At 59.9% G+C, this 25,000-nt stretch overlaps 1 protein-coding gene across 8 annotated transcripts in view; it reads right to left on the bottom strand.

The window, feature by feature from the left end:
- Positions 1–23,156, bottom strand: part of ATP2B4 (ATPase plasma membrane Ca2+ transporting 4) — a 65,598-nt gene extending 42,442 nt beyond the window's left edge. For 5 of the 8 annotated variants that reach the window (XM_059487934.1, XM_059487927.1, XM_059487931.1 and 2 more), the window contains exon 1: positions 17,554–17,726. The gene's annotated coding sequence lies outside the window, so the exon portion shown is untranslated. Of the gene's footprint in view, positions 1–4,547; positions 4,683–17,553; positions 17,727–21,030; positions 21,076–23,033 lie in introns of those variants that run through there. The other 3 variants (XM_059487928.1, XM_059487929.1, XM_059487930.1) reach the window with 3 other exon arrangements.
- Between the last annotated feature and the right edge of the window lie 1,844 nt (positions 23,157–25,000).

Here is a 25,000-nt window from a genome sequence, read left to right as displayed (position 1 = left end):
GGACAGTCCCAAGCTGCCCCAGGGCTGTCCCAAACTGCCCCGATTCCAGCCCCAGGGCTGTCCCAAACTGTCTTGTCCCAAACTGCCCCAATTCCAGCCCCAGGGTTGTCCCAAACTGCCCCAATTTCAGCCGAAGGACAGTCCCAAGCTGCCCCAGGGCTGTCCCAAACTGCCCCAATTCCTGCCCCAGAGCTGTCCCAAACTGTCCTGTCCCAAACCACCCCGATTCCAGCCCCAGCCCCAGGGACAGCACAACCCCAAAGAACCAACCCCCCCTGCCTGGCCCTCCTTATCCCACCAGCAGCACCCCCAGGGCAGCTCCCGGCACTATCAGGGCACCACAGGCACCAACTGCACCTCGGGGACAGCAGTGACACCGCCAGAATGTCCCCACCTCGGGAGGGACCTGTGGTCCAGCTGCAGGGAGGGGGGGAGAGGGGCAGGATGGGGGGAACACCGGGATGGGGACACAGGGATGGAAGGACACAGGGATGGGACACAGGAAAGCGACACAGGAATGGGACAGGAATGAAAGGACACAGAGATGGAAGTACACAGAGATGGGACACAGGGATGGGACACAGGAATGGGACAGGAATGAAAGGACACAGGGATGGAAGGACACAGGGATGGGACACAGGAAAGCGACACAGGAATGGGACAGGAATGAAAGGACACAGAGATGGAAGTACACAGAGATGGGACACAGGGATGGAAGGACACAGATGGGACACAAGGATGGGACACACAGGGATGAAAGAACACAGAGATGGGACACAGAGATGGAAGGACACAGGGATGGGACACAGGAATGAAAGGACACAGATGGGACAGGGATGGAAGGACACAGGGATGGGACACACGGATGGGACACAAGGATGGGGACACACGGATGGGACACAGGAATGGAAGGACACAGGGATGGGACACAGGAATAGGGACACAGGGATGGGAGGACACAGAGATGGACACAGGAATGAAAGGACACAGAGATGGGACACAGGGATGGAAGGACACAGAGATGGACACAGGGATGGAAGGACACAGAGATGGACACAGGGATGGAAGGACACAGGAATGGGACACACGCATGGAAGGACACAGGGATGGCGACACTGCAGCTCCTGGGACACCCAAGCTCCCACCCAGAGCGTTTCTGCTGCTCCATCCAGCAGGGATCCCTGCCCATCCCCAGCCCCGTTATCCCACGGCTCCTCCTGGAGCTGAGCTCATCCATCCCTGCAAGGCAGCAGCTCCCAGCAGCGGGAAGCAGGAGGTGGCAGGCCCAATTAAGCAGGCTCCTGCTGATTAAGAGAAAAAACGCTAATTCCCCCTCCCCACCACGCTCATTTCCTCCTCTTTCATAGCAACCGGCGCTGTCTGAGGAGCGCTCAGAGGTTAAGAGGGAGACGGTTAATTAATACTGGAACAGCCTAGCCCTTAATTACCCCTGACAGAGCTCAGGGGGCAGCGATCAGCACCATCCCTGTGTCCCACTGCGAGATTCCAGCCTGGAATTTGCTCTGTCCTGGGGGAAAGGAGGGATCCAGCACCATCCCTGTGTCCCACTGCGAGATTCCAGCCTGGAATTTGCTCTCCTAGGGAAAAGGAGGGATCCAGCACCATCCCTGTGTCACACTGTGAGATTCCAGCCTGGAATCCACTCTGCTCTCAGGGGAAAGGAGGGACCCAGCCCCATCCCTGTGTCCCACTGTGAGATCCCAGCCTGGAATTTGCTGTCCTAGGGAAGAGGAGGGATCCAGCACCATCCCTGTGTCCCACTGTGAGATTCCAGCCTGGAATTTGCTGTCCTTGGGAAGAGGAGGGATCCAGCACCATCCCTGTGTCCCACCCTGCAATCCCAGCCTGGGACCGAGGTGTGGGATGGTTCCTGTCCACTCTGAGCATCCTCCCCCAGCCCTTTTGGGATCACAGCCCCATTCCCAGGGGATCCACCCGGATCAGAGCCATCGCTCTGAGGAGCTCCCAGTGACCCCAGCACGTTCTGTCCTTCACTCTGGGAATCCATTCCCACAGCTCCCAGACCTCGGAGAGGAACAAACTCCCTGAGGGAAGAAAGTAAACAGCCCAGGTGGGGAGAGGACAGGACCTGAGCTCCCTGAGCTCCTCTGTCACCTCCCTGCGAAGGTGACACCAGCTGTGTCACCTCCTAAATGCCATCCCTGAGCTGGGGACCCACCTGGAGCCTGGTGGGGTGTGAGGGGAGGAAGGAGAGGGGTGTGAGGAGTGGAAGGAGCCGGATATGAGGGGAGGAAGAAGAGGGGTATGAGGGGAGGAAGGATTAGGAGAGGAGTGTGAGGGGAGGAAGAGTAGGAGCAGGGTATGAGGAGAGGAAGGAGAAGGAGAGGGGTGTGAGGGGAGGAAGGAGCTGGATATGAGGGGAGGAAGGAGCAGGAGCAGGAGTGTGAGGGGAGGAAGGAGCGTGCGGGCTCCAGGCAGGAGGAGCTGGCGAGGAGCAGCGGAGCCGGTGCTGCAGCTGAACCTGCCCGGAATAATAAACGGCAGCACAGCACCTCTGTCCTGCCAGGGACACCTCTGTCCTGCCAGGGACAGTGCCCACGGCCAGGGTCACCACCCCAGCGTGGTCTGTGCCCACCCCAGCCCCAGCACCTGCTGGATTCAACTTCGGAGAAAAGCGACGAGGAAAAATTAATCAGCCGGAGATGGCACAAGTGACAACTCCAGCCATGGTGTGGGTGGCCCTGCTGCCATGCTGGTGGCACTGCTGATGGCACCGGGAGCCTGGCACGTGCCAGCAGCAGCTGTGGTTGGGTCCCTGGGTAAGGACAGGGATCCTCCTGCCTCAGGACATCAGATCAGACCCCAGATGGGAGCACTGCTCCATCCTCCCATGATCAGCAATCCCTGCCCAAGCTCAGGATGTTCTTCCATTGATAAAATCCGTGCCCCAGCTGGGACATCTCCCACCACCAGGCCAAGGAAAAGCATCACCAGCCACCACATTCCCTGCCCAGAGCCACAGATCCCAGCTGGCATCAGGTGGATCAAGGTGGCATCACCTTCCCCAAGCACCTGGATGCCAGCCCCTCTCAGCAGCACCCAGCAGGGTCCATCTCCTCTCCCAGTTTGGGAATGGGGTGTTGGGAACACTTGGCTGCCGGAGGTTGCCATGGCAAACTCAATGTAAAGCTGTCAGGGATGCTGTTTATGTTGCCAAGTGGGGAGGGAAAAAAAATAATAAAAAGAAAAAAAAAAATCAACTCCCTCAAAATTACCCTTCCTTGGCTCGGGTTTGAGATTTTTTCTTGTTGGGAATCTGAAGCTGCATCTGCAGCGGGATGAGAGAGGTTGCACGGACAGACGGACAAACGGAACCAAAGTAGCCAAGGAAAGCAGAGAAACGGCCTGGGAGCACCTTTAGTGCCCTGGCGGCTGGAACTGCCCCTGCAGGGCTGCACTGCTCCCTGCCCACCTCACACCCACTCACTGCTCCCGGAGCGGGGCTGGGGACACAGGGGAGCGAAAATCCTCTGGAATGGCTGAATCCAGGCAGGAATCATGGGGTGAGACCCATGGGGTGCTGGGAGGGCACAGGGAAGTGAAAATCCTCTGGAATGGCTGAATCCAGGCAAGAATCATGGGGTGAGACCCCCGGGAGAGACCCTTGGGGTGCTGGGGAGGGCACAGGGAAGTGAAAATCCTCTGGAATGGCTGAATCCAGGGAGAGACCCCCGGGGGGACACCCATGGGCGGCTGCCATCACCGGGGGGCTGGGGGAGGACACAGGGAGGTGAAAATCCTCTGGAATGGCTGAATCCAGGCAGGAACCCATGGGCGACACCCATGGGGCGCTGCCATCACCGGGAGGGGCTGGGGAGGGCACAGGGAGCCTCTGGAATGGCTGAATCCAGGCAGGAACCCCCTGGAGAGACCCTTGGGGTGCTGCCATCACCGAGGGGGCCCAGGGTGGTGCAAATCCTCTGGAATGGCTGAATCCAGATCCAGGGAGACACCCATGGGGTGCTGCCAACCCCCGAGGGGGCTGGGGAGGGCACCAGACCCCCCTGCAGCCCCTCAGAGCAGGGTGAAACACATTCCCACTGGCTCTGCACTGGCACTCTGGGCACGGGTGACACCTTGGGGACAGGGAGGGCACGGAGGGAGGGGACACAAACCCCACACCGGGATTCAGCCGGCTCCCTGCGCTGGTGGGACAGGGCCACGTGGAGCACGCGGTGCCCAGCCCGCGGTGACAGCGGCTCTGGGGGGGTTTGGGGGTCCCCGCTGTCCCCCCGATGTCCCCCAGGAGCCACCTCGGGCAGCGGGGGGGGCCCCGGCGGGCTTGGGGGGCCCCTCCCCTGCACACTCACCAAATCGCAATGTGCAGATGGCAGCGGCTCCCGCTCCTGCTCCCGCCCGTTCCCAGCAACACCCCTGGCAAGGGAAGCCTCCCCTCCTTAACCCCTGCGGCGCCGGGCGAGGCCACCCGCAGGGGACACGGCGGGGGTGGCGACACCTCCTGCGGCGGGGGAGGAGACAGCGAGGTGGCGCGGGCGGGGACAAACCTCGGAGGGGCAGGGGACATCCCCGCCGGGACTGTCACCCTCGGGGAGGAGGGACAGCGTGGCAGAAGGTCACGGTGGCGGAATCTCCATCCTGGTGCCACGGAGAGGGGAAGGGGACAAGGCCAGGCCGCGACAGCGCGGACAGACCCCCGGACACTCACGAGGAACTGTCCCCTTCCCCTGGCCACGCTGGTGTCCCCGAGCCCCCCTCCTTGCACCCTACAGGTGCCGAAAGCAGAAGCGGTGGCACCCGGGGACAGCCACCTGTGGCACCCGCGGGATGTCCCCTTCCTCCCGCAGCAGCATCCGCTTCCTCCGCCAGGGGTGGGGACAGCGACACTGCACCCCCGCCACACCTTGGGGACACTGCAAAGCCGAACCATGGCTCTGGGGACACCCCGGTGACAGCCGGACACCCCCGCTCCTGGAGGGGCAGAGGGGGAAGGAGCCCGCAGGCTTCATCCGGCGAGATGGGGGAATAAATGTGGGGGGAATAAAAGTGGGGGGAATGTCCTGGAAAAGGAGCAGGAAAACGCCCAGGAAGCGCTGTGCCAGGGAAACTGAGTCACCAACCGAGTCACCAGCCCGGTGACAAAGCCAGTGACAAAGCGAGTGACAAACCAGGCACGGAGCAGTGACACAGCCCAGGGCGCGGGGCTGGAGCTGCAGCCGGGAATTCCTGCGGGAATTCGCTGTTGGGATCCGGCCCTGAGGCTGCTGCTCGCCAGCCCCGGCAGGCAGGGAGGGCAGGGCAGGGTCCCCGTGTCCCGCATCCCTGCGGGTCCCTACGAGTGACAATTCCTGACTCCCATGAGCGACAATTCCCAACTTCCACGAGTGACAATTCCCAACTCCCATGAGCGACAATTCCCGACTCCTGCAAGTGACAATTCCCATCTCCATGAGTGACAATTGCCAATTTCCACGAGTGACAATTCCCATCTCCACGAGTAACAATTCCTGACTCCCATGAGTGACAATTCCTGATTCCCATAAGTGACAATTCCCATCTCCTCAAGTGACAATTCCTGACTACCATGAATGACAATTCCCAATTCCCATGAGTGACAATTCCCATCTCCACGAGTAACAATTCCTGACTCCCATGAATGACAATTCCCAATTCCCATGAGTGACAATTCCCGTCTCCACAAGTGACAATTCCTGACTACCATGAATGACAATTTCCAACTCCCATGAGTGACAATTCCCATCTCCACGAGCGACAATTCCCATTCCCCAAGCAGCTCCTCCACATCTCCCTGTCCATGACATCGGGTTGGGGACAATTGAGGGTGACGCGCCACAAGCCACCAGCTACCGCAGGCTCAGGGTGCCACAGGAGCCGCTGGCCCGCGGTGTCACTGTCACTGGCGATGTCACTGTCACCCACGGTGACAGCCCTGCAGTATTTCCTCCCACAGGGCTGTGCCAGGCCCACCATTCCCGGTGCCAGCAGTGCGGCCACGGGGCTGCCATGTGCAGGACACAAAGTTGGGGCCTGTCCCCAAACCGGCTGTCACCCCCTTGGTCACAGACCTTCAACCCCACAGAGGTGACACCAACGGTGGTGAAGCCACCACAGCATTGTCCCACGCCTGGCTGTGTCACACCATCCTCCTCCTCCTCTCCTTCCTCCTGCCAGGCCAAGAGGAGGGATGGCAGCATGGCCAAGGTCACACTGAAAGCAGAAGGAAAAGGCAGGAGGAGGTGACATTCCCCAAAACGAATGTCCCTGCCGCCACCCTGCAGGGCACTCACGCGGCCGCCGCCACCCTGCTCGTTCCAGCTGCTCTGGCTCCCATTTTGCTCCTATTTTGCCTCCTGCTAATTGACGTTGGAAAACTGCTGGGTTTTGGCGTGCCCAAGGCAGCAATTAACTCCTGCAAAGGGCAGGGAAGCGCTGGAGGCGGAACGCTGGGCACGGCCTTGGCATGGATGCGGCGCTTCACAACGCGGCTCCCCAAATCCCTCTGCCTTGAGCCCCAAAATCTCCACCCCTGAGCCCCCAAACCCACAGCCCTGAACCCCAAACCCCACAGCTCTGAGCCTGCTGCCACCAGGGGTTGTGACAGCACCGATTTGTGCCGTCCAGGCCTCCAAAAGTGTCACATCCACGTGCCAAAGCCACCGGGGTCAGGAATCTGCCCTCGCCCCCGGCCAGCTGGGGCTTCCCCGAGCCCCAGGGTGCAGCAGCCCAGGAATTCCATGGGGGTGGAAGCAAAGGGAAAGCAGGGAGCCTCCAGGCGAGCTGTCAGGGGGGAATGTTTCCATCTAAGGCCTTGGTATTTTCTCTGGCGGCGCCTGCACTAAATCAGCGCCGCTCCTCTCATTATTCCCTCGTGCTTTACAAGGTAGCAGGGCCGGTGCAGGAATGCAGGAGGATGGGGAGCAAAGGCAGCCTGTCCTGCAGCAGCAAACACCTGCAGGCCTCACCCTCTGCAGGGGCACAGCATCCCCTGGGCAGCCCCTCCGACACCTCCCCAGCAGCCCTGGTACTTTTAAAATCAAATGGTTTTGTTTGTGATTGTCTGATCACCAAAATCTGAGAGTATGGCTTTCAAAATTAGAGAATATGGCTTTTAAAATCAAAGAACATGGCTTTCAAAATTAGAGAGTATGGCTTTCAAAATCAGAGAACATGGCTTTAAAAATGAGAGAGTATGGCTTTCAAAATCAGAGAGTATGGCTTTCAAAATCAGAGAATATGGCTTTCAAAATCAGAGAACATGGCTTTTAAAATCAGAGAGTATGGCTTTCAAAATCAGAGAGTATGGCTTTCAAAATTAAAGAACATGGATGTCACACCTGAGTGTAACATCAAGGACATTAAAGACATGTAGATGTGGTGCTGAGGGATGTGCTGAGGTGCTGCATTTGGCACTGCTGGCCCAAAGATTGGACTTGACAATCTTAAAGATCTTTTCCAGCCTCAACAATTCCGTGGTTGTACACAGGAGCCCTCAGGTAGGGAGGAGTTGAGCCATCTCGCTCTGTCCCTCTGTCCCCAAATTCACCTGGTGCCTGGAGGTGACAGTGGCACAGCCCTTGGGGGATTGTCCTGGATGCCAGCACGAGGTTTTGTCCACTCCTCCATCCCACCTGGCACCAGGAATGGGCTCTTCCCAGCCTGGGAGCACTGGGAAGCCACCCTGGGGTGATGTGGCAGCAGCTGGCACACACTGGGTCACCCCTCTCTCCTCCTTTCCCTTCCCTCCAGCTGGATCTGCTGCAGGGAGGTGTCCAGGGCAGCATCTCCCACCCCGCTGCCCCTTCACCTCTCCTCCCTCCTCCAGACCCATCCTGGGCTTGGCTTAGCTCTGATTGACAGCCTAGAGTGAGTCTAAAGCTGAGCTTTGGGATTTGGGCAGCTTGGAATCGTGGAGAGGGAGTGGAGGATAAAAACAAGGCAACAAACCAGCCCTGGGGCTGCTCTGGGATGGACACGGAGCAGTGGCCACATCCCAGCCCTGTCACAGTCCCTGTCACACCTGGCCAGCAGGGAGGTGGCACGGGGAATCCTGGCAGGATGGGGATCCCATTCTCAGGGAGATGCTGCAGCCCCGGCTTGGGGACTGTCCTGGGAGGCCCCTGAGGAGCAGGAGAGGCCAGGGAGAGGCTGGGGCAGTGTCTGAGCTGGCCAGGCTGGAGCAGAGGCCACAGGGCCGGGATGGTGCCCAGGGCAGCAGGGAGGAGCTCAGAGCCCTCTGCTCCAGAGCCGCTCCTGGGCACAGCCCCAAGCAGGATTTTGGGTCTTGGGATCCCAGGACACTCCTCAGGCAGGAGCTGGGGCAGAGCTTGGTGCATCCCAACGCAGGGCAGGGATGCTCCCACTATTCCCAGCTCTCCCCAAGCAGGATTTTGGGTTTTTGGATCCCAGGACATTCCTTAGGCAGGAGCTGGGGCAGAGCCTGGGTTATCCCACCATTCCCAGCTGTCCCCAAGCAGGATTTTGGGTTTTTGGATCCCAGGACAGCAGGATTTTGGCAGGAGCTGGGGCAGAGCCTGGATTATCCCAGCCCAGAGCAGGGATGCTCCTGCCATTCTCAGTTCTCCCCAAGCAGGATTTTGGATTTTTGGATCCCAAGACATTCCTTAGGCAGGAGAGCTGGGGCAGAGCCTGGTATATCCCAACCCAGGGAGAACCTGGGTTATCCCACCATTCCCAGCTGTCCCCAAGCAGGATTTTGGATTTTTGGATCCCAGATCACTCTTTTGGCAGGAGCTGGGTTATCCCAGCCCAGGGCAGGGATGGTCCCACCATTCCCAGCTCTCCCATGGGATGGGGCAGCCCAGGAGCACCAGGAGCATTTCGTGTCCAGCTCATCTCCCCACACACCTGAGCACAGCCCCAAACAGCAGAGATGCCACCAATCCCAACTCCCACCTTCCCACATCTCATTTGAATTTTAAACTCAGCTTAAATTAAATCAACCCAGAGCACGGGGCAGTCTGAGAGGCCAAACAACACTCGGGGGACAGGGGAGCCACCGGGCAGGACAGGAGGACACAGGCTCGGTATTTTTAGCAGGATTACACAGGGACAGGGGATTCCTACCCCGAAGATCCCTGGGGGATGAAAACAGGGCCCGTCACTTCCTCCAGGGAAGCATCTGCTGCTCGGGGCAGGCAGCAGCAGGAGAGGGACAGCCCGGGGGTTTTGGGGTGCCCAGGACAGTGGGGATACCTGGTGGCTCACCTTGTCACCGCCGGAGCCGCTTCCTCGTCCCTGCTCCGTGAAGAATCCCGTGGGAAAAAAAAAAAAAAAAAAAACCAAAAACCCAAACCGGCAGCAATCCCTCCCAAAAATCCCCTCTGGGGAAACTGAGGCAGGAGAGGCACAGCTGGGAAATTGGGGATCCCCTAAAGCTGGGGATGTGCCAGCAGGGGATCCCCAGCAATTCCAGATGTGCTGCAAGGGAACCCTGACAATTCCAGCACTCGGCTCCCGAGGGTGGCAGCAGCCCCGGGGACACGGGGAAGGGCTGGGGACAGCAATGCCCCTCCTGCCACCGCCACCACGTGAGCCGGGATGGGTGTCCCTGCTCCCAGCTCCGAGAATTCCCGCTCTGGATCACATCCCTGCCGGCCACCCTGTAACTCCTGCCAGCCCAGCTAGCTCGGATCCCTCTCCCCACTCTCCTCCAGCTTTAAATCCGTATTTTCCCATTAAAAAAAACCCCCCAATCCTAACAGGGATTTCCTAAGGAACAAACCAGCAACAAGTGATAGGAGAAAGGTACAAAAAAATAAAATTAATAATAAATTAAAAAAAAAAAAAAAAAAAAAAGGCTGTGAGTGCTTTTCGCGGCTGCAAAGGGTTAAAAAAATAAAGTCGGGGAAAGCGATAGGAAAAACACACGCGGCTCCCAGGGAAGAGCGCGCCGGCTGCTCCCGTTTCCCTTCCCAACATGCCCCGCTCCTGGGAAAGTGTGGGCTGTTTTCCATATATAACTGCGAACTGTTCCATGCAGTAAGAAGTCTAATTAAAGGGAGCCAGGCAAGCAGGGGAAGGAGGTATTTATCCCCGAGGAAAGAACCCCCATCCTCAAAATCCTCAAAATCCTAAATAGAGACCCCCTCGGTCAGTAAGGGAAAAGAAAAATAAGAAAAAGTTCTGTGGTGGTGGTGTGGAGATCGGAAAAATTTAAAAAAAAGGAAAGGAAAGAAAAAAAAAAAAAAAAAACAGGCGGGAGAGGCAAATCAGAGCTTGGAAAATATGGAGAAATAGGAGGGGAGAGCCAGATGGGCCAGGAGAGCATGGGGAGGGGCAGGGCAGGGGGAGGGAAAGCTCCTCTGGGCTGGGCTGGGATGGGCTGGGAGGGGGCACAGAACCCCCGGGAGCCTCCCTGGGTCCTCCTTCTCCAGCCCCCTGAGGATTTGAGCAAACAGCAGGAATCAGCCTGGAAAATAAATATGGAAGGGAAGGGGCTGGAGGGTGACGGATCCAGGGTGGGAGGGAAGGGGCACCACGCTGGGCACCCACCCTGGCACCCCCAAACAAAAGGGGTGACCCACAGGGTCTCACCCACCCCGACTGAACCCCACCGGTGTTTTGGAGGAACTGTCTCGGAGGGATGGAAAAGCCTTGGAAAAACCCTGGATGTGCTTTTGAGAGGAGCTTTGTTCGAGCTGTGCTGCCCACCAGCGCCAGGCACTGCCCTAATCCAGAGCAGGCACCGCACTCCCGGTTTGGGGGGAGCCAGAGCAATTAAAAACCGTTAGCGGGCTTTAATTAAGTGCTGATTATGTGTGCTGGGGAGAGGCACCACCACCACCACCATCATCATCATCATGGGCGATGATTCCAGCTGGATGGGGCTCTTTGCTCCCTAAAATTGCACTTTGTCCTGCTGCCACCCTGCAGTCACCCTGATCTGGAGCTGCGGAGTTTGGGGTGTCATTCCCAGCCCCGTCAGTCATTCCCAACCCTGACATTGCCAACCCTGCCATTGCCAACCTTGACATTCCCAGCCCTGGCATTCCCAACCCCATCATTCCCAACCCTGACATTGCCAACCTTCACATTCTCAACCCCAGCATTCCCAGCCCTGTCAGTCATTCCCAGCCCTGTCAGTCATTCCCAACTCTGACATTCCCCACCCTGACATTCCCAACCCCATCATTCCCAGCCTTGACACTCCCATCCTTGCTGTTCCCAACCCCATCATTCCCAACCCTGTCACTCCCAACCCTGTCACTCCCAACCCTGGCATTCCCAGCCCTGGCATTCCCAACCCTAACATTCCCAACCCTGGCATTCCCAGCCCTGTCAGTCCTTCCCAACCCTGGCATTCCCTTTCAGTCATTCCCAACCCCTTCATTCCCAGCCCCACCTGCCCACCCCGCCCTGCAGCCCGGCACAGCCCTCACCTGCCATCCTGTTTATGCAACCCCACGCGTTCCCTCCTGCCAGCACCTCCCAGCTGCACCAGTAACCCCGGCAAACTGGGATATCCCTTCCCTCAGATCCCTGAACCCCGGCAAACTGGGATATCCCTTCCCTCAGATCCCTGAACCCCAGCAAACTGGGATATCCCTTCCCTCAGATCCCTGAACCCCGGCAAACTGGGATATCCCTTCCCTCAGATCCCTGAACCCCGGCAAACTGGGATATCCCTTCCCTCAGATCCCTGAACCCCGGCAAACTGGGATATCCCTTCCCTCAGATCCCTGAACCCCGGCAAACTGGGATATCCCTTCCCTCAGATCCCTGAACCCCGGCAAACTGGGATATCCCTTCCCTCAGATCCCTGAACCCCGGCAAACTGGGATATCCCTTCCCTCAGATCCCTGAACCCCGGCAAACTGGGATATCCCTTCCCTCAGATCCCTGAACCCCGGCAAACTGGGATATCCCTTCCCTCAGATCCCTGCAAGGAGGGACTGGGGCCTTCCATGGCCCTCAAGCCAGGCTTGGCCATAAATCCCAGCTGCCCAAAAAACCCCACCTGCAATGATGCTGGGATGAAATCCCAGAATGGTTTGGGGTGAAAGAGAACCTCAAAGCTCATCCCATTCCATGGGCAGGGACACGTCCCACTATCCCACGGTGCTCCAAGCCCAGCCTGGCCTTGCTTGGATCAGCTCAACCTCAGACACAACAGGGACAAGGACACAGTGCTGCCAGGGAGGCTCAGACCCCAAATAACCCCCCCAAAACCCCACAGCCTGTGCCCAGCCTCCAAACAAAGCGGCCCTGGGGTCACCCGAGGTGACAGTGGCCACTGTCCCCGTGTCCTGGCGGAGCTGGGGCTGTGGGAGGCTCTGGCATGGCCCGGCCCTGCCCCAGGTGGGGCTCTAAGCAGCAGCGCTAATCCCGGGATAATTGTGGCTTTAGCAGCGATAGGGCCCAGATTAGCGGGGAAATCCCGGTGTTAGGGGCACTGAGCTGGCACCGAGCTGGCACCCAGCAGCCACCGAGCCAGGGGAGAGACGGATCCAGGGAACAGAGCGAGGGATCCATGGGAATATAGCGAGGGATCCTGGGAGCAGAGTGAGGGATCCATGGAATACAGAGAGGGATCCCAGGAACAGAGTGAGAGATCTGTGGAATACAGAGAGGGATCCGAGGAATAGAGTGAGGGATCTGTGGGATACAGCAAGGGATCCCAGAAATGGAGTGAGGGATCTGTGGGATACAGCGAGGGATCCATGGGAATAGAGTGAGGGATCCATGGGAATAGAGTGAGAGATCTGTGGAATACGGTGAGGGATCCCAGGAATGGAGCGAGGGATCTGTGGGATACAGCCAGGGATCCCAGAAATGGAGTGAGGGATCTGTGGGATACAGCCAGGGATCCCAGAAATACAGCAAGAGATCCATGGGAATACAACAAGGGATCTGCAGGAATACAGTGAGGCATCCATGGGATACAGAGAGGGATCCCAGGAACACAGTAAGGGATCAATGGGATACAGCGAGGGATCCATGGGAATATAGTGAGGGATCCCAGGAATACAGCAAGGGATCCACAGGGACACAGAGAAGAATCCCAGGAATACAGTGAGGGATCTGTGGGATGTAGTGAGAGATCCCAGGAATAGAGTGAGGGATCTGCAGGATACAGCAAGGGATCCCAGGAATACAGTGAGGGATCCTGGGAATACATCAAGGGATCTACAGGAATACAACTGGGGACCTTGAGAATACAGTGAGGAATCCTAGGAACATAGCAAGGGATCTGTGGGAACACAGGGATCCCAGGAATACAGCAAGGGATCCGCAGGAGTACAGCGAGGGATCTCAGGAATACAGTGAGGGATTCATGAGAATACAACAACGGATTTGTGGGAACACAGTGAGGGATCCTGAGAACACAGCAAGGGATCTGTGGGAACACAGTGAGGGATCTCCCTGGACACGGGCACCCAGCACAGACACACACACCCGTGGCTCTGGCTGTGATTTCTGCTCCCCATCCCAATGGAAAAATGCCAAACCCACGGGCAGGATTCCCCTCCAGCCCAGCTGTCCCGCCTGGGATTGCTCTGCCTGCTGGAATCCCCTCCATCCCCAAGGCTTTGTTTACTCTTCCCTTCCCCAGCATTTTCCCTGCACTACCAGGGCCCTTCCTCACCCTCTCCATCACCTCCCACAGAGCCCAGGCAGGGCTGGGCAGGGGGGTTTGCTCCTGGAATAATGAGGAGAGCAGGAATGTAGGGTGGGAGCTCGGATTGGGGCTGTCCAGCACTGTTTGGGGTCCCCCAGCACTGTTTGGGTTTCCTCAAAACTATTTGGGGTCCCCCAGAACTGCTTGGAGTCACCCAGAACTGTCTGGGGCTCCCTAGCATTGTTTGGGATCCCCCAGCACTGTTTGGATTCCCTCAAAATTATTTGGGAGCCCGCAGAACTCTTTGGGGTCCCCCAGCACTGTTTGGGTTCCCCCAGAACTATTTGGGGTCCCAAGAACTGTTTGGGATCCCCCAGAACTATTTGGGGTCCCAAGAACTGTTTGGGGTCCCCCAGCACTGTTTGGGTTCCCTCAAAACAATCTGGGATCCTCCCGCACTGTTTGGGATCCCTCAGAATTGTTTGGGGTCCCCCAGCACCACCCTGGCTGCTCCCACACTCGAGAGGAGGCAGATCCTGGGTGAGGAGGCTGAGATTTGGGAAAATCCCTCTGCTCCCTGCTGGCTTTTCCTGGATGATCCCCCAGAACTGTTTGGGTTCCCCCAGAACTGTCTGGGGTCCCCCAGCATTGTTTGGGATCCCTCAGAATTGTTTGGGGTCCCCCAGCACCACCCTGGCTGCTCCCACACTGGAGGGGAGGCAGATCCTGGGTGAGGAGGCTGAGATTTGGGAAAATCCCTCTGCTCCCTGCTGGCTTTTCCTGGATCCCTTCCCAGCACCCCTGTTCCCAAAGGATCACCCCGAGAGGGGACAGATCCCAGTCAGGTCCCAGGGACTGAGGCACAACAAGGCCGGGCCGTGCAGGCAGCTGCGTCCGGGGGAGTGCGGGGAGGAAGGGAGGCTCCCTCATTGTCCTTCCCAGAGGAAAAAGGGACAGTCCCGAGCCTGGAAGCGCCAGGGAACGCCAGGAAACACTTCCAGCTCCTCACTGCAGCCCCTGGGGCCGCAGGGCCGCGTCCCCCTGGCGCTGCAGAAACTCCATCTGCAGCAGCTGCCCGGGATTCCATGCACTTCACGTCCGACTGCAGGAGCAGGAGGATCCCCTGGCTGCTGACCTGCACGGAAACGCCCGGCTCTGCTGCTGCTGCTGCTGCTGCTCTGCTGGTGCTGATGATGATGATGCTGAGGGAGGGGAAGCAGGGCGAGGAAAGGCCATTCCTGCAGCCAGCTCTGGGTGGGAGATGCTCCAGCAGGTGCCCGGTGAGGTGAGACAGGCACTGAGCACATCCAGGGATGGGAGAGGTGGGAAAACGGTGCCAAGAAGGGAAGCAGGGAAGGGAAGGGATGAAAGGCACAAGGGATGCTCTGCTCCCTGCTGGCTTTGCCTGGATGCCTTCCCAATGACCCTATTCCTAAAGGATCACCCCAGAGGGGACAGATCCCAGCCAGGTTCCAGACCCTCCCAGGTCCAAGGGATGAAAGGTCAGGAGCTGGCACAACAGAATCCAGTTATGGATACGGAGCTGGAGCACGGCATGGATGGGTTTTGGGCCCATGGGATGGGCTGTAGCCACTCTGGAGAATCCATGGACACCAGGACAGCCCCCTCTAGATGAGCTTCCCCCAAACAGGGAGCAGCATCTCAGCACCCTACCCATGGTTCCAGACTTTTTCACCTCCCCTACGAGCTCCAGCCAGCACCCAGCACACTCCAATAAATCCAAAATGTCCCCGAGGTGAGAAACCTGTGGATTTAACACCCCATGGAACAGCCAGGCCGGCTCCCAGGAGCACAGCACACCCCAGGGATGCCAGAGCAGGCAGCAGGATGAAGTTTTCCAGCTGGATATCCCCCTGAGGATGCTGTTTACTTTCTCCTTCCCCCAGGAAATCTCCTGCTGACTCAGGAAACACCCTCAGGCACAGCTCTGCGGAGAGGAGACACTTCCCAGCCACAGCTTTGCTCCTTCCTTTCGTTTTTTTGCCCAGTCCAGTTGGGGTCAGATTGGAGAGCAATCAGTCACTTGGGAAATAACACCACTCCAGGCCTCCTCCCTCAAAGAAACCTCAAAAGACAGCATTTAAGGCGAGCTTAATTTGGACAACTAAAAATAGCCAGCACCAGTCACACTGGAAAATGCAGGATGTGGAGTTTCACTCTCTCCCAGCTCCAGCCTGCACATGGGGGTTTGTGGCCCCCAGCCCCATAGATTTGTCCCTGGAGATGGCCTGGCTCCCTCAGGGAATCCAGCAGGACCCTCTGATGCCCATCCCAGAGCCCTGCCTTGATGAAAGTGTGGGCACCCAAAACTTTCCCAGGCAGGATGTGGTGACTCAGAGCCACGTCTGCAGCGAGGGACACCCAGGAAAGATCCCAGCCACGCTTCCCAGCTTCTCCCAGCCCAGTCAAGCCTCTGATCCCGGCTCCCTGCAGCTGATTCAGCCCTGGGAGAAGGCAGCCAGGCCTTGAATCCTGGTTGTCATTCCTGCTGCTCCAGAGGCTGTCACCCACACTGTGACCCCTTCCAGCCTCGCTCCGGCCATCCCAAGGCTCCTCCAGTGCCAGCCTGGCATTCCCAGCTGCCAGCACGGCCACAAATCCAGCCTGCCCTCATTTCCCTGCTCTCCCCCTCCTTGCACCGAGCTCTCCCTCCTTGCACTAATCCCTCCCTGCTCCAGAGGCAGGAATAATGTTTAACTCAGGTTCACGCCAGAGCACGAGCTCCCTCCCAGCCCGGGTCAGCCCCAGGCGTGTCCCCATCACCGAGGCCATGCCAGATCCCTGCTGCTGGCACAGCCACGTGCCCGGCTCCGTCAGGAAGCCCCTCTGGAGAGGGAATCTCCAGGAAGCTCTCAGCTGCCAGCTGCAGCGATCCGTCATGCCAGGGCTGGGACACAGCCGGGCTCAGCTCTGCAGGTGCCATGAGAATCCCACAGCCGGCAGAACCCGCTCAGAGCCATCCCATATCCCCGGGGATCACCCCAAAATCAGGAGGCTTTGACAGAGCAAGGATAAGAAGGGACAGTGCTGGAGGACTGAGCCTGGCTCGTCCCAGTGTCCCTGTGCTGCCTGTGGAATGGCAGGAGTGGGAAAGCAGCTTTGCCACCGCATCCTGGGCTGTGCCCCCAGCAGCGCTCCAGCAACACGGGTTATTTTTAAGAAGCTGGTGAGAAGGTGGGGAGGGAGGCGAGGAGCTGGAATGCCGTGAGAGCCACGCCACTAAGCCTCTGGAAAAGCTGGAGCCCCTGAGAGGCGAGGCATCAGCATTCCCAAGCAGGAACAAAAGGCGAGAAGCGAAGAGCCGAGGGCATTCCAGGGGCCACGGGGCATTCCAGGGGCCACGGGCACCTCCCGGCCGAGCGAGGGGTGGCGAAGGGACAGTAAAGCTCCAGCTGCTGCAGCAGGGTCCTTAATTAGCATCTCGAGAAACGGCGCCGAAAATCAGATACCTTCTGCCCGAAATCCGAGCCCGGACCTGAAAATCCGATCAGCGACCCCGATGCTCAAAGAGCAAAGGTCACTTCCAGCCCCACGCAGGCCCTGCCACCGCCCCTCAGGGCTGCGCTGCCCCTCGGTGCCCCCGGAGCCCGGAGTCACCCCCTGCCCACCGCCAGCCCCCCCAGACCGAGCAGAGGCAGCACGGTGAGGGCCAGCGGCTTATTTTTAGCCTGGAGAAGGCAGGAGCCGGGAGCAGCCATCCCGAGTCTTGCCCTTGGCATGGGACATGCCGCTGTCCCCCCCCGGGCCGCCCGCACCCCGCTGCCCCCCGGCCCTGCAGCGCTGCGTCCCCCCCGGGCTGGCATCACCTCCCCTGGCACGGCTCCTGGGCCCGGGCAGGAGGAGGAGGATGCTGGGCTCAGCCCTGGAGCCGGCCCCGCGGCACAAGGAGCGGGATTATTTACAGCTCCTTAACGGAGCGAGGCAGGGCTGACCTTTCCGAGCCGCAGACAAAGAGGAGATGTCGGGAATCGCTGCTCGCGGGACCCTTCCCGGCCCGGGGGGATGAGCGGGGTGCCAGAGCCACGCTGAGGGGGGTTCGGCAGCGGGGAGCCGGCCAAGGCCACGGAGAGCCAAGCGCGCTGGGATCCCAGCCTGGGAAAAGGAGGGATCGGATTCCTCCCTCCCCGGCCCCGCCGGACAAACTCTTCCGGGTGGGGACTCCTACGCGCCGCGCTCTGCCCAGGCACGGCTCGCTGCTCCTTCCCGCAGCCCACGGCGGCCTCGGCGGCGGCGAAACGCGGGGATACGGCCCGGAATGGCAAAATCGGGGCTGCTCCTCGCCCCCGGCGCCCCGCTCGGCTCAGCCCAGCTGCCGACTCATCCCTGCCGTGGAAGCGTCGAAGGAAAAGTTTCCCCGTCAGCACAAAACGCCGACACTTGGCCGAAGCTTCCCCTTGGCTGCTGCTGGCCTGGCCAGGAGTTTCCCCCGTTGGGGACACGCCAGGGCCTGGCCTCGGGTGGCTGCAGTGGGCGGGGGTGGCAGGGGACAGGCCTGGTCCTTGCAGTGTGGCACTGGTGTGGCACTGGTGTGGCCCAGTCCCTCCAATGTGGCACTGGTGTGGCACAGGTGTGGCCCAGTCCCTGCAGTGTGGCACTGGTGTGGCACAGATGTGCCCTGGTCCTTGCAATGTGGCCCTGGTGTGGCCTGGTCCCTGCAGTGTGGCACTAGTGTGGCCCAATCCCTGCACTGTAGCACTGGTGTGGCCCAATACCCACACTGTGGCACTCACTGGTGTAGCCTGGTTCTTGCAGTGTGGCACTAGTGTGGCCTAGTCCCTGCAGTGTGGCACTGGTGTGGCACTGGTGTGGCCTGGTCCTTGCAGTGCGGCCCTGGTGTGGCCCAGTCCCTGCACTGTAGCACTGGTGTGCCCCAGTCCCTGCTCAGTGACACCGGTGTGGCCTGGTCCTTGCAGTGTGGCACTGGTGTGGCCCAATACCCACACTGTGGCACTGGTGTGGCACTGGTGTGGCCCAGTCCCTGCAGTGTGGCATTGGTGTGGCCCGGGGGCTGCCACAGCCCCTGTGCTGCAGGGAAGGGAGGGATTCCCAAGGCCAGGAGCTCTCCCATTGGCACTGGGCAATGGATGATCGATCCCACAATGGATGATTGATCCCATGATGATCAATCCCACAATGGATGATCGATCCCATTTGCTCTGAAGCTGCAGGATTTGAGCAGAGGGCTGCTGGTGTCACAGCTGTGTGTCCCCTCCCCAGCCTGCACCCTCCTGGTCCATATTTAGGTCCCCATGTAGGACTTGTTGCCATGATCCAGAAATCCCAGGGAGCTGCCAGGAGCACCTCATGAAGGTCCCCATGTCCCTTGCCACCAGCCTGGGCCACAGTGGCCTGGTCACCCCCCAGCCCCAACAGGGAACCCCACAACCCCAGTCCCTGATTCCAGGGGCCTTGTTGTGCATCAGCTTCCCACGTTCAAATCTGAGACCCCTCCCAGAAGCTCACAAACGCAGGAGGACTCTGAACTCAGCTCTTACTCACAGAGAGCTCTCCCAGGATTTAAGGTGCTTAATTAGCGGTTTAAAAGAGTCACCAGCTGGGTGGGTGACACCCCAGCGGGTGTCATGCACTCCACAGGGCTCCAGCTTCCCTCCTGTCCCTACCCAGGCTTCCCTCGTGTGGTTTTTCACTTTTCCTAATGATCCAACAGAGGGGCAGGGTTTATAAGTCCATAGAAACTCTATTATCCCCGTGCATTAAAGCCAAAAGCAACTAATTAAAACATCAAAGTCACAGGGTTCATTAGCCCGGCCTCGGCGCCGGTAGAAGGTGACAGGAATTGTGGCTGTCACCCCACTGCTCCCAGGGATCCCAAGGCTGGCCCTGCACCCCAAAACACACTCCCTGTCCCAGTGTCACTGGGAGAAACAGTGGCTTCCACTGGAAAAACACTGGGCTGTGCAGGATCCTGTCACCTGCCTGTCCCTGTCCCCCAGCTGGTCACCTTTGCCTGCACCAATGTGGAGAGGACGCAGGTTGGGGACAGCCCTGCCACCTTTGCCAGGAGCATCTCCAGCCCCATCACCACTCATAGGATCCCTGTTCCCACCCAGCACAACACGAGGGGGACAGGGATGGGTTCAAATTCCCAGCTCTGCACACCAGATCCACTCCAGTGTGTGAGAACAGCCATTCCTAACTGGGAATGCTGCAGCATCCCTGAATCTGGGAGGTCTCAGCAGGCCACAGGACATGGGGGACACCAGGGAAGTGGCACCACTTGTGGCCACTTCCCATCGAAGGGCCTGCAACCATCACCATGGTCACACTGAGAACTGGTCACTCTGGTCACTTCCACTGCCATGGTCACACCGAGCACTGGTCACCTCCCAGTGCCATGGTCATATGGAGCATGGGTCACTTCCCATCTAAGGATCTGCATCCCATTGCCATGGTCACACCAAGCACTGGTCACCTCCTATTGCCATGGTCATATGGAGCATGGGTCACTTCCCATCCAAGACCTGTATCCCATTGCCACGGCCACACTGACCATCGGTCACCTCCCAAAGGACCCGCACCCATTTCCACGCTCACCCCGCGCCTCCCAGCCGGGCTCGCTGTCCCTGCCCAGCCTCTCCCGGCGCCCAGCGGGATCCCCGGGCTCTCCCCGCAGGTTTTCCGCCGGCTCCTTTCCCAGCAGGGCGCAGCCGTGCCCGGCGGGGAGGAGCCGTGGGCGAGGAGGAAGCCGGAGCTGCCAGCGCTCGGCCGGGCCCCGCACGGGGAGCAGCAGCAGCAAACGGGCGGAGGCTGCGAGTCCTCCCCACCACCGCAGGGATTTGGGTGCCCAAATCCCCGCAGGCTCCAACCCGCGCGTGTGGCCGCTGCGGGAAAACTCCGCTCGTGGCCTAGCAGGGAGGAGAAACAGGAAAATGGGAGGAAAAAAACCCCAAACGACATAACCCGAGAGAGGAGCGGGGAACGCGCGGAGAAGCCGCGGCCCCGGCGAGGGGCGGGCGGGGAAGGAGCGGGCCGGACTCCCAGGGCTTGGGGACAAGGGGAAACTCCAGGCTCAGCTCCACCCCGGCGCTTTCGACTGCTAAACAATAGTGGAGAGGAGCAGCCGTCCCTCCCTGCTCTTACTCATCCTGCCCAAGGACCTGTGCCACCCTTGGGCTGCCCCCGCCCTGCCCGGCCTGTGCCCGGGGGCTCGGGCACGGCGGCTCCGGAGGCTCCCGCAAGGCTCGGGTGACAGCGACAGATTCCCCCGGGAAAGAGATGCGGACCCACGGCACGCGAGCGGCGAGCCGGCAGCGCAGGGAATTCCCTCCGTCATCATCGCCAGCGGAAAAAAAAAAAAAAAAAAAAAAAAAAAAGGAGAAATAAAAAAAAATAAAAAAAAGAAACCAACACCCAACAACAGCCTGCGCCCTCTCAAACCTCCTCTCTACCTGCAGCGCTCGCAGCACTTCCCAGCGCTTTTCCAGGCGGGAAGGAAGCGGGGAAGGAGCCGGGGCTCGGACGGGGAGCGGCAGCCGCGGCCCCGCCGGCGGCCAGGGCGGGACGGGGCCGGAGCCCGCGGGGAATGCGCGGTGCCAGGGCAGGAATCAGGAATGGGGAAGCGCTGCCGCCTCCTGCCCTGGGCGCTTCCCGGCTCCACCTGCCCCATCCCGGCACCGGCACCTTCCCCGAGCCACGGCCATCCCCGCACCCGAGGGCATCCAGCCCAGCCCCAGGGTGAAATTTGGCCTCCAAGCCCACCCAGCGCCCATCACTGAGGAATGTCCTGCACCCCTCAGATGCGAGGGGCACCTGCAGCCCCCCAGAGCCGTGGGGAGGGTTCTGGGGGGGTCACCCGAGGGGGCAGCCGGGGAGGGAAGCCCAGGGCCGGGCAGGGATCCCCGGGGCGCGGCGGGGTGGGGCTGGCGGAGCGCGGGGGCGTCAGCCTCTCTCGCTCATGATTTAATAATTTAGGTGCGTTTCAGTGCTCAGAGAAGCGAAAGATTGAGGGCAGTGTCTGGAGGCAGGCGGGGCGCAGTGCAGCCCCTGCCTTGCCCACGCAGCCCCGGGGGTTTGGGGTGGGGGGCTCAGCTCGGGGTCCCCCCGGCCCCAGGACGGCTCTGGGTGCCCTTGGCGAGCTCCGAGCACTCACCTCCACCCCAGCTCGCTGCCCTCTGCTCCTGCCCGTCCACCCACGTCCAGGGCTGCCGGTCCACGGCCACGGGCAGAAACTGGCTGCACTGGTTTGGGCTTCGCAATGCAAACCCCCACCCAAGCTCAGGTCTCCAGAGATAAGAGCACAATAACCTATTGTCCCTCCTCCCCTCCCAACATCTCCACTCGCCTCTGGCGAAGCAGGGAGGGACCACCCAGCTCCGCACAGCCCCCCCGCCCCCGCCGCCGGGCAGCCCACGGGGGGCACGGACCCACCGAGCCAGGCCGGGGATGCTGAGAGGCTCCGGAGCCGGGGCTGGGATGCAGGGAGAGCGCTGAGGGCACAGGCAGGAGGAGGCGGACGAGGCCAGAGCCTGGCCGGGCTTCCAATAGATTTCCTGATTTATTTTTTAATTTATTTTCCGCCTCCCCACTCCTGTTTTCTCTGCCGTGGCTCTGCCCAGCTGGATTGGTGCAGGCAGGAGGGGGACGTGCCCAGCCGTGGCGTGGGCAACCCCCACGCACCTCCCCACCGCATCCCACCCTCCCCACCGCACCCCACCCGAGTCACCCCACTCCTGGCAGGGTGGGGAAAGGTTTTTCCCCTTTTCTACCCCACAGGTGGGGAAAAACCACCCCAAACCCACCCACGCAGCACCTTCCCCGCTCTGTCCTTGGGCTGCCGCAAGCCCCCCTCCCCTTCCCCCGCCTCTTCCTTCCTCCATCATCCTCATCCTCCTCCTCCCCGCAATGCCACAACTCGCTGCCTCCCAAAAAATCCAGCAACACGCGCGACCGGGAACCCCCGCGCCCCCCACCAGCCGCCTCAAGGGCGGGCAACAAGTTGTAGGATCCGACCGGAGCGTCCTCCCCCGCCCCAAACACCGGGGGGCTGCCGGGCTTGCCCCCCACAAGGTGTTTGGGGGCTGCACGCCCGGCAGCCGCCCACGCCCCAGAACGGCCGGACCGCGCTCACCCCATCACCCCACCACTCCCACACTGGGGTTGGGGTCGGGGGGGTCCCACACCGAGCCCCCGCATGAAGTAGGACCCCAAACCGAGTCTCCCCTATCCCACCTGATGCACCGGGACGGAGCGAGGCGGTGAAATCCCCGCTGCCCGCGCCCCACCCGCCCGGCACAGCGGGGACAGCGATGCTCCCACCCACCCGCGCCCCCCGCTCCGACAAAGAACGCCCCCCACGCCACTCCCAGTGTCCCCGCAGTGTCCCCAACACCTCCAAACCTCCCTGGGGACCCTCGTACCCCGCTGGCTGGGTCCCCCCGCAGCGCGCACTCACCGGCTCCGGTCCCACGGCGCCCGGCTGGCGGCGGAGCCCCCGCGACTGGCCATGGGATGGAGGGGGAGCGGTCCCGGAGCTAACGGGAGAAAACGCTTGTCATGGCAACCCCCGTGCCGTGCGGGGCCGTGCGGGGCCGGGCCGGCGAGGGAGGGGACGGCGGGCAGGGAGGGGGAGGGCTCGTCCCAGCCCGCCGGGGGAGGGGCTCCCTTAAGGTGGCTGCACGCCCCGACGGCTGCTTAAGGGGGACGGGGAGAGGAACGGGGTGAAGGGCACGGCCAGGGGGGACAGCGGGGTGGGGGGACCCCAAAATGGGGCAGGAGCCCATGGGCAGAGTGGGGGGTGCGCGGCTGGAAAGGGTGGGGACAACCCTGGGTAATGTGGGGACACCCCCGGGCAATATGGGGAACCCCAGGCAATATAGAGACGCACTGGACAGGACAATGGTGCACCCCCAGAAAGAGTGAGGACACCCCTGGCCAATTTGGGGACCCCCCCCAGCAGCCCTGTACTTGCACCCCCAGGCAATGTGGGGATCCCCTGGGAAGAGTGGGGAGGATGCACCCCCAGAAAGTTTGGGGATCCTAAGACAAGAGAATATTTGTACCCCAAACTGAGAGGACACCACAAGCAAAGCAGGGGGTGCGACCCAAAATAATGTGGGGACCCCCCGGGTAATGTGGGCACCCCAAAAAGGGAGGGTACCCTCATGCCCAACCCTCTCCCCACTCTGGGTGTGGGGGAGGCAGAAGGAACGTTGTGACCTGTGGCAAAATTGGGGTTTTTTGTGGGGTTTTAGAGGTTTTGGGGTTGATCCTCTGATCTGACCCACCCTGTCCCCTCATGGGCCACCATCACCCTGAGAGCCACCAGGGTCCAGCATGACCAACCCCCCTGTCCCAAATCCCACCCTCACCCCTTTTTTTAAAGAAACCCGGATAAAATCCCTCATGGAATCCTTCCCAAAGCAGGAAAAGCTCTGGCCCTGCTGCCACACGCGGTGGCCTCGGGCCCAGCAGGGCTGGGAGGGGGCGCCTGCAATAATCCCCTCCCTAGGCCCAGTTTGGCCATTCCTCTTCCAGTTAAACCAGTGGAACGGCCACAGCCCCTAATTAGCCCATCATTAACCCCTCATTAGCGCTCCCAAGGGTTTTTTACCCCCTTGAGGGCCTGAACCTCCATAATTCCACACCCCAAGGCCTCCAGGCCCTGAGGTGCTGCATAGGCCTGAGCTGGGCCTGGATGTGGAGGCCAAGCCTGGCAATTAATTTCCATAACATTTTTCAGCAAAATCCCTCCCTCAGATGACCAGGATGGATTTTCCCACTCAGCTGAGCTGATCCAGGGGTTGTTTTGGAGCAAGGGATGTTGTTTGGAGTCACTTGAGTGAAATCAGAGTTGCCCATGTTGGATTTAATTCCATCTCCGCATCCTTTGGAGCACAACCTGGCCCCAGGCTTTGCTTTGGGAAGAGGAAAATGCCCTGGGCTTGGAATTCCTCCTCAATTCCTCCTTGGGAAGGGTTATTCTTACTAAAAATAAAATAAAATATTCCTACTGAAAATAAAATATTTCAGGGCTGGTGATTCTCATGACAAGGACAAACGAGTCTCAAAAACCAAACTCAGGCCTCTTCCATTGAACCGCTCCATATTGGTCTGACACAAAAAAAATGGGAATAAACCCAGGGATTTTATTCCTCCACCAAAATCTGCCAGCCCTGACCAGACTGGTTCTCCATGAGCATGGAACAGCTTGGAAAAGAGGTGTTGGAGCAGCTGGCAGGCACCACTTCCAATGCAAAACTGCTATTGAGACATAATGGCCTTTTCCAACAGGTTCTGGGAGCTTGGAAGGAATCTCTGACCATCTGGATTCTGGCTCCTGGAAGGAAATCAGCCTTCCTGCCTCAGGAAAGCCGTGTGAGCAGGGCAGCTCGGCTATGCTGGGAATTTGAAGCCTCCTCA

The sequence above is a fragment of the Ammospiza nelsoni genome, chromosome 23, assembly GCF_027579445.1.
Source record: "Ammospiza nelsoni isolate bAmmNel1 chromosome 23, bAmmNel1.pri, whole genome shotgun sequence".
In the NCBI taxonomy this organism is placed as follows: domain Eukaryota; kingdom Metazoa; phylum Chordata; class Aves; order Passeriformes; family Passerellidae; genus Ammospiza; species Ammospiza nelsoni.
This window is presented reverse-complemented; position numbering and strand designations above follow the sequence as displayed.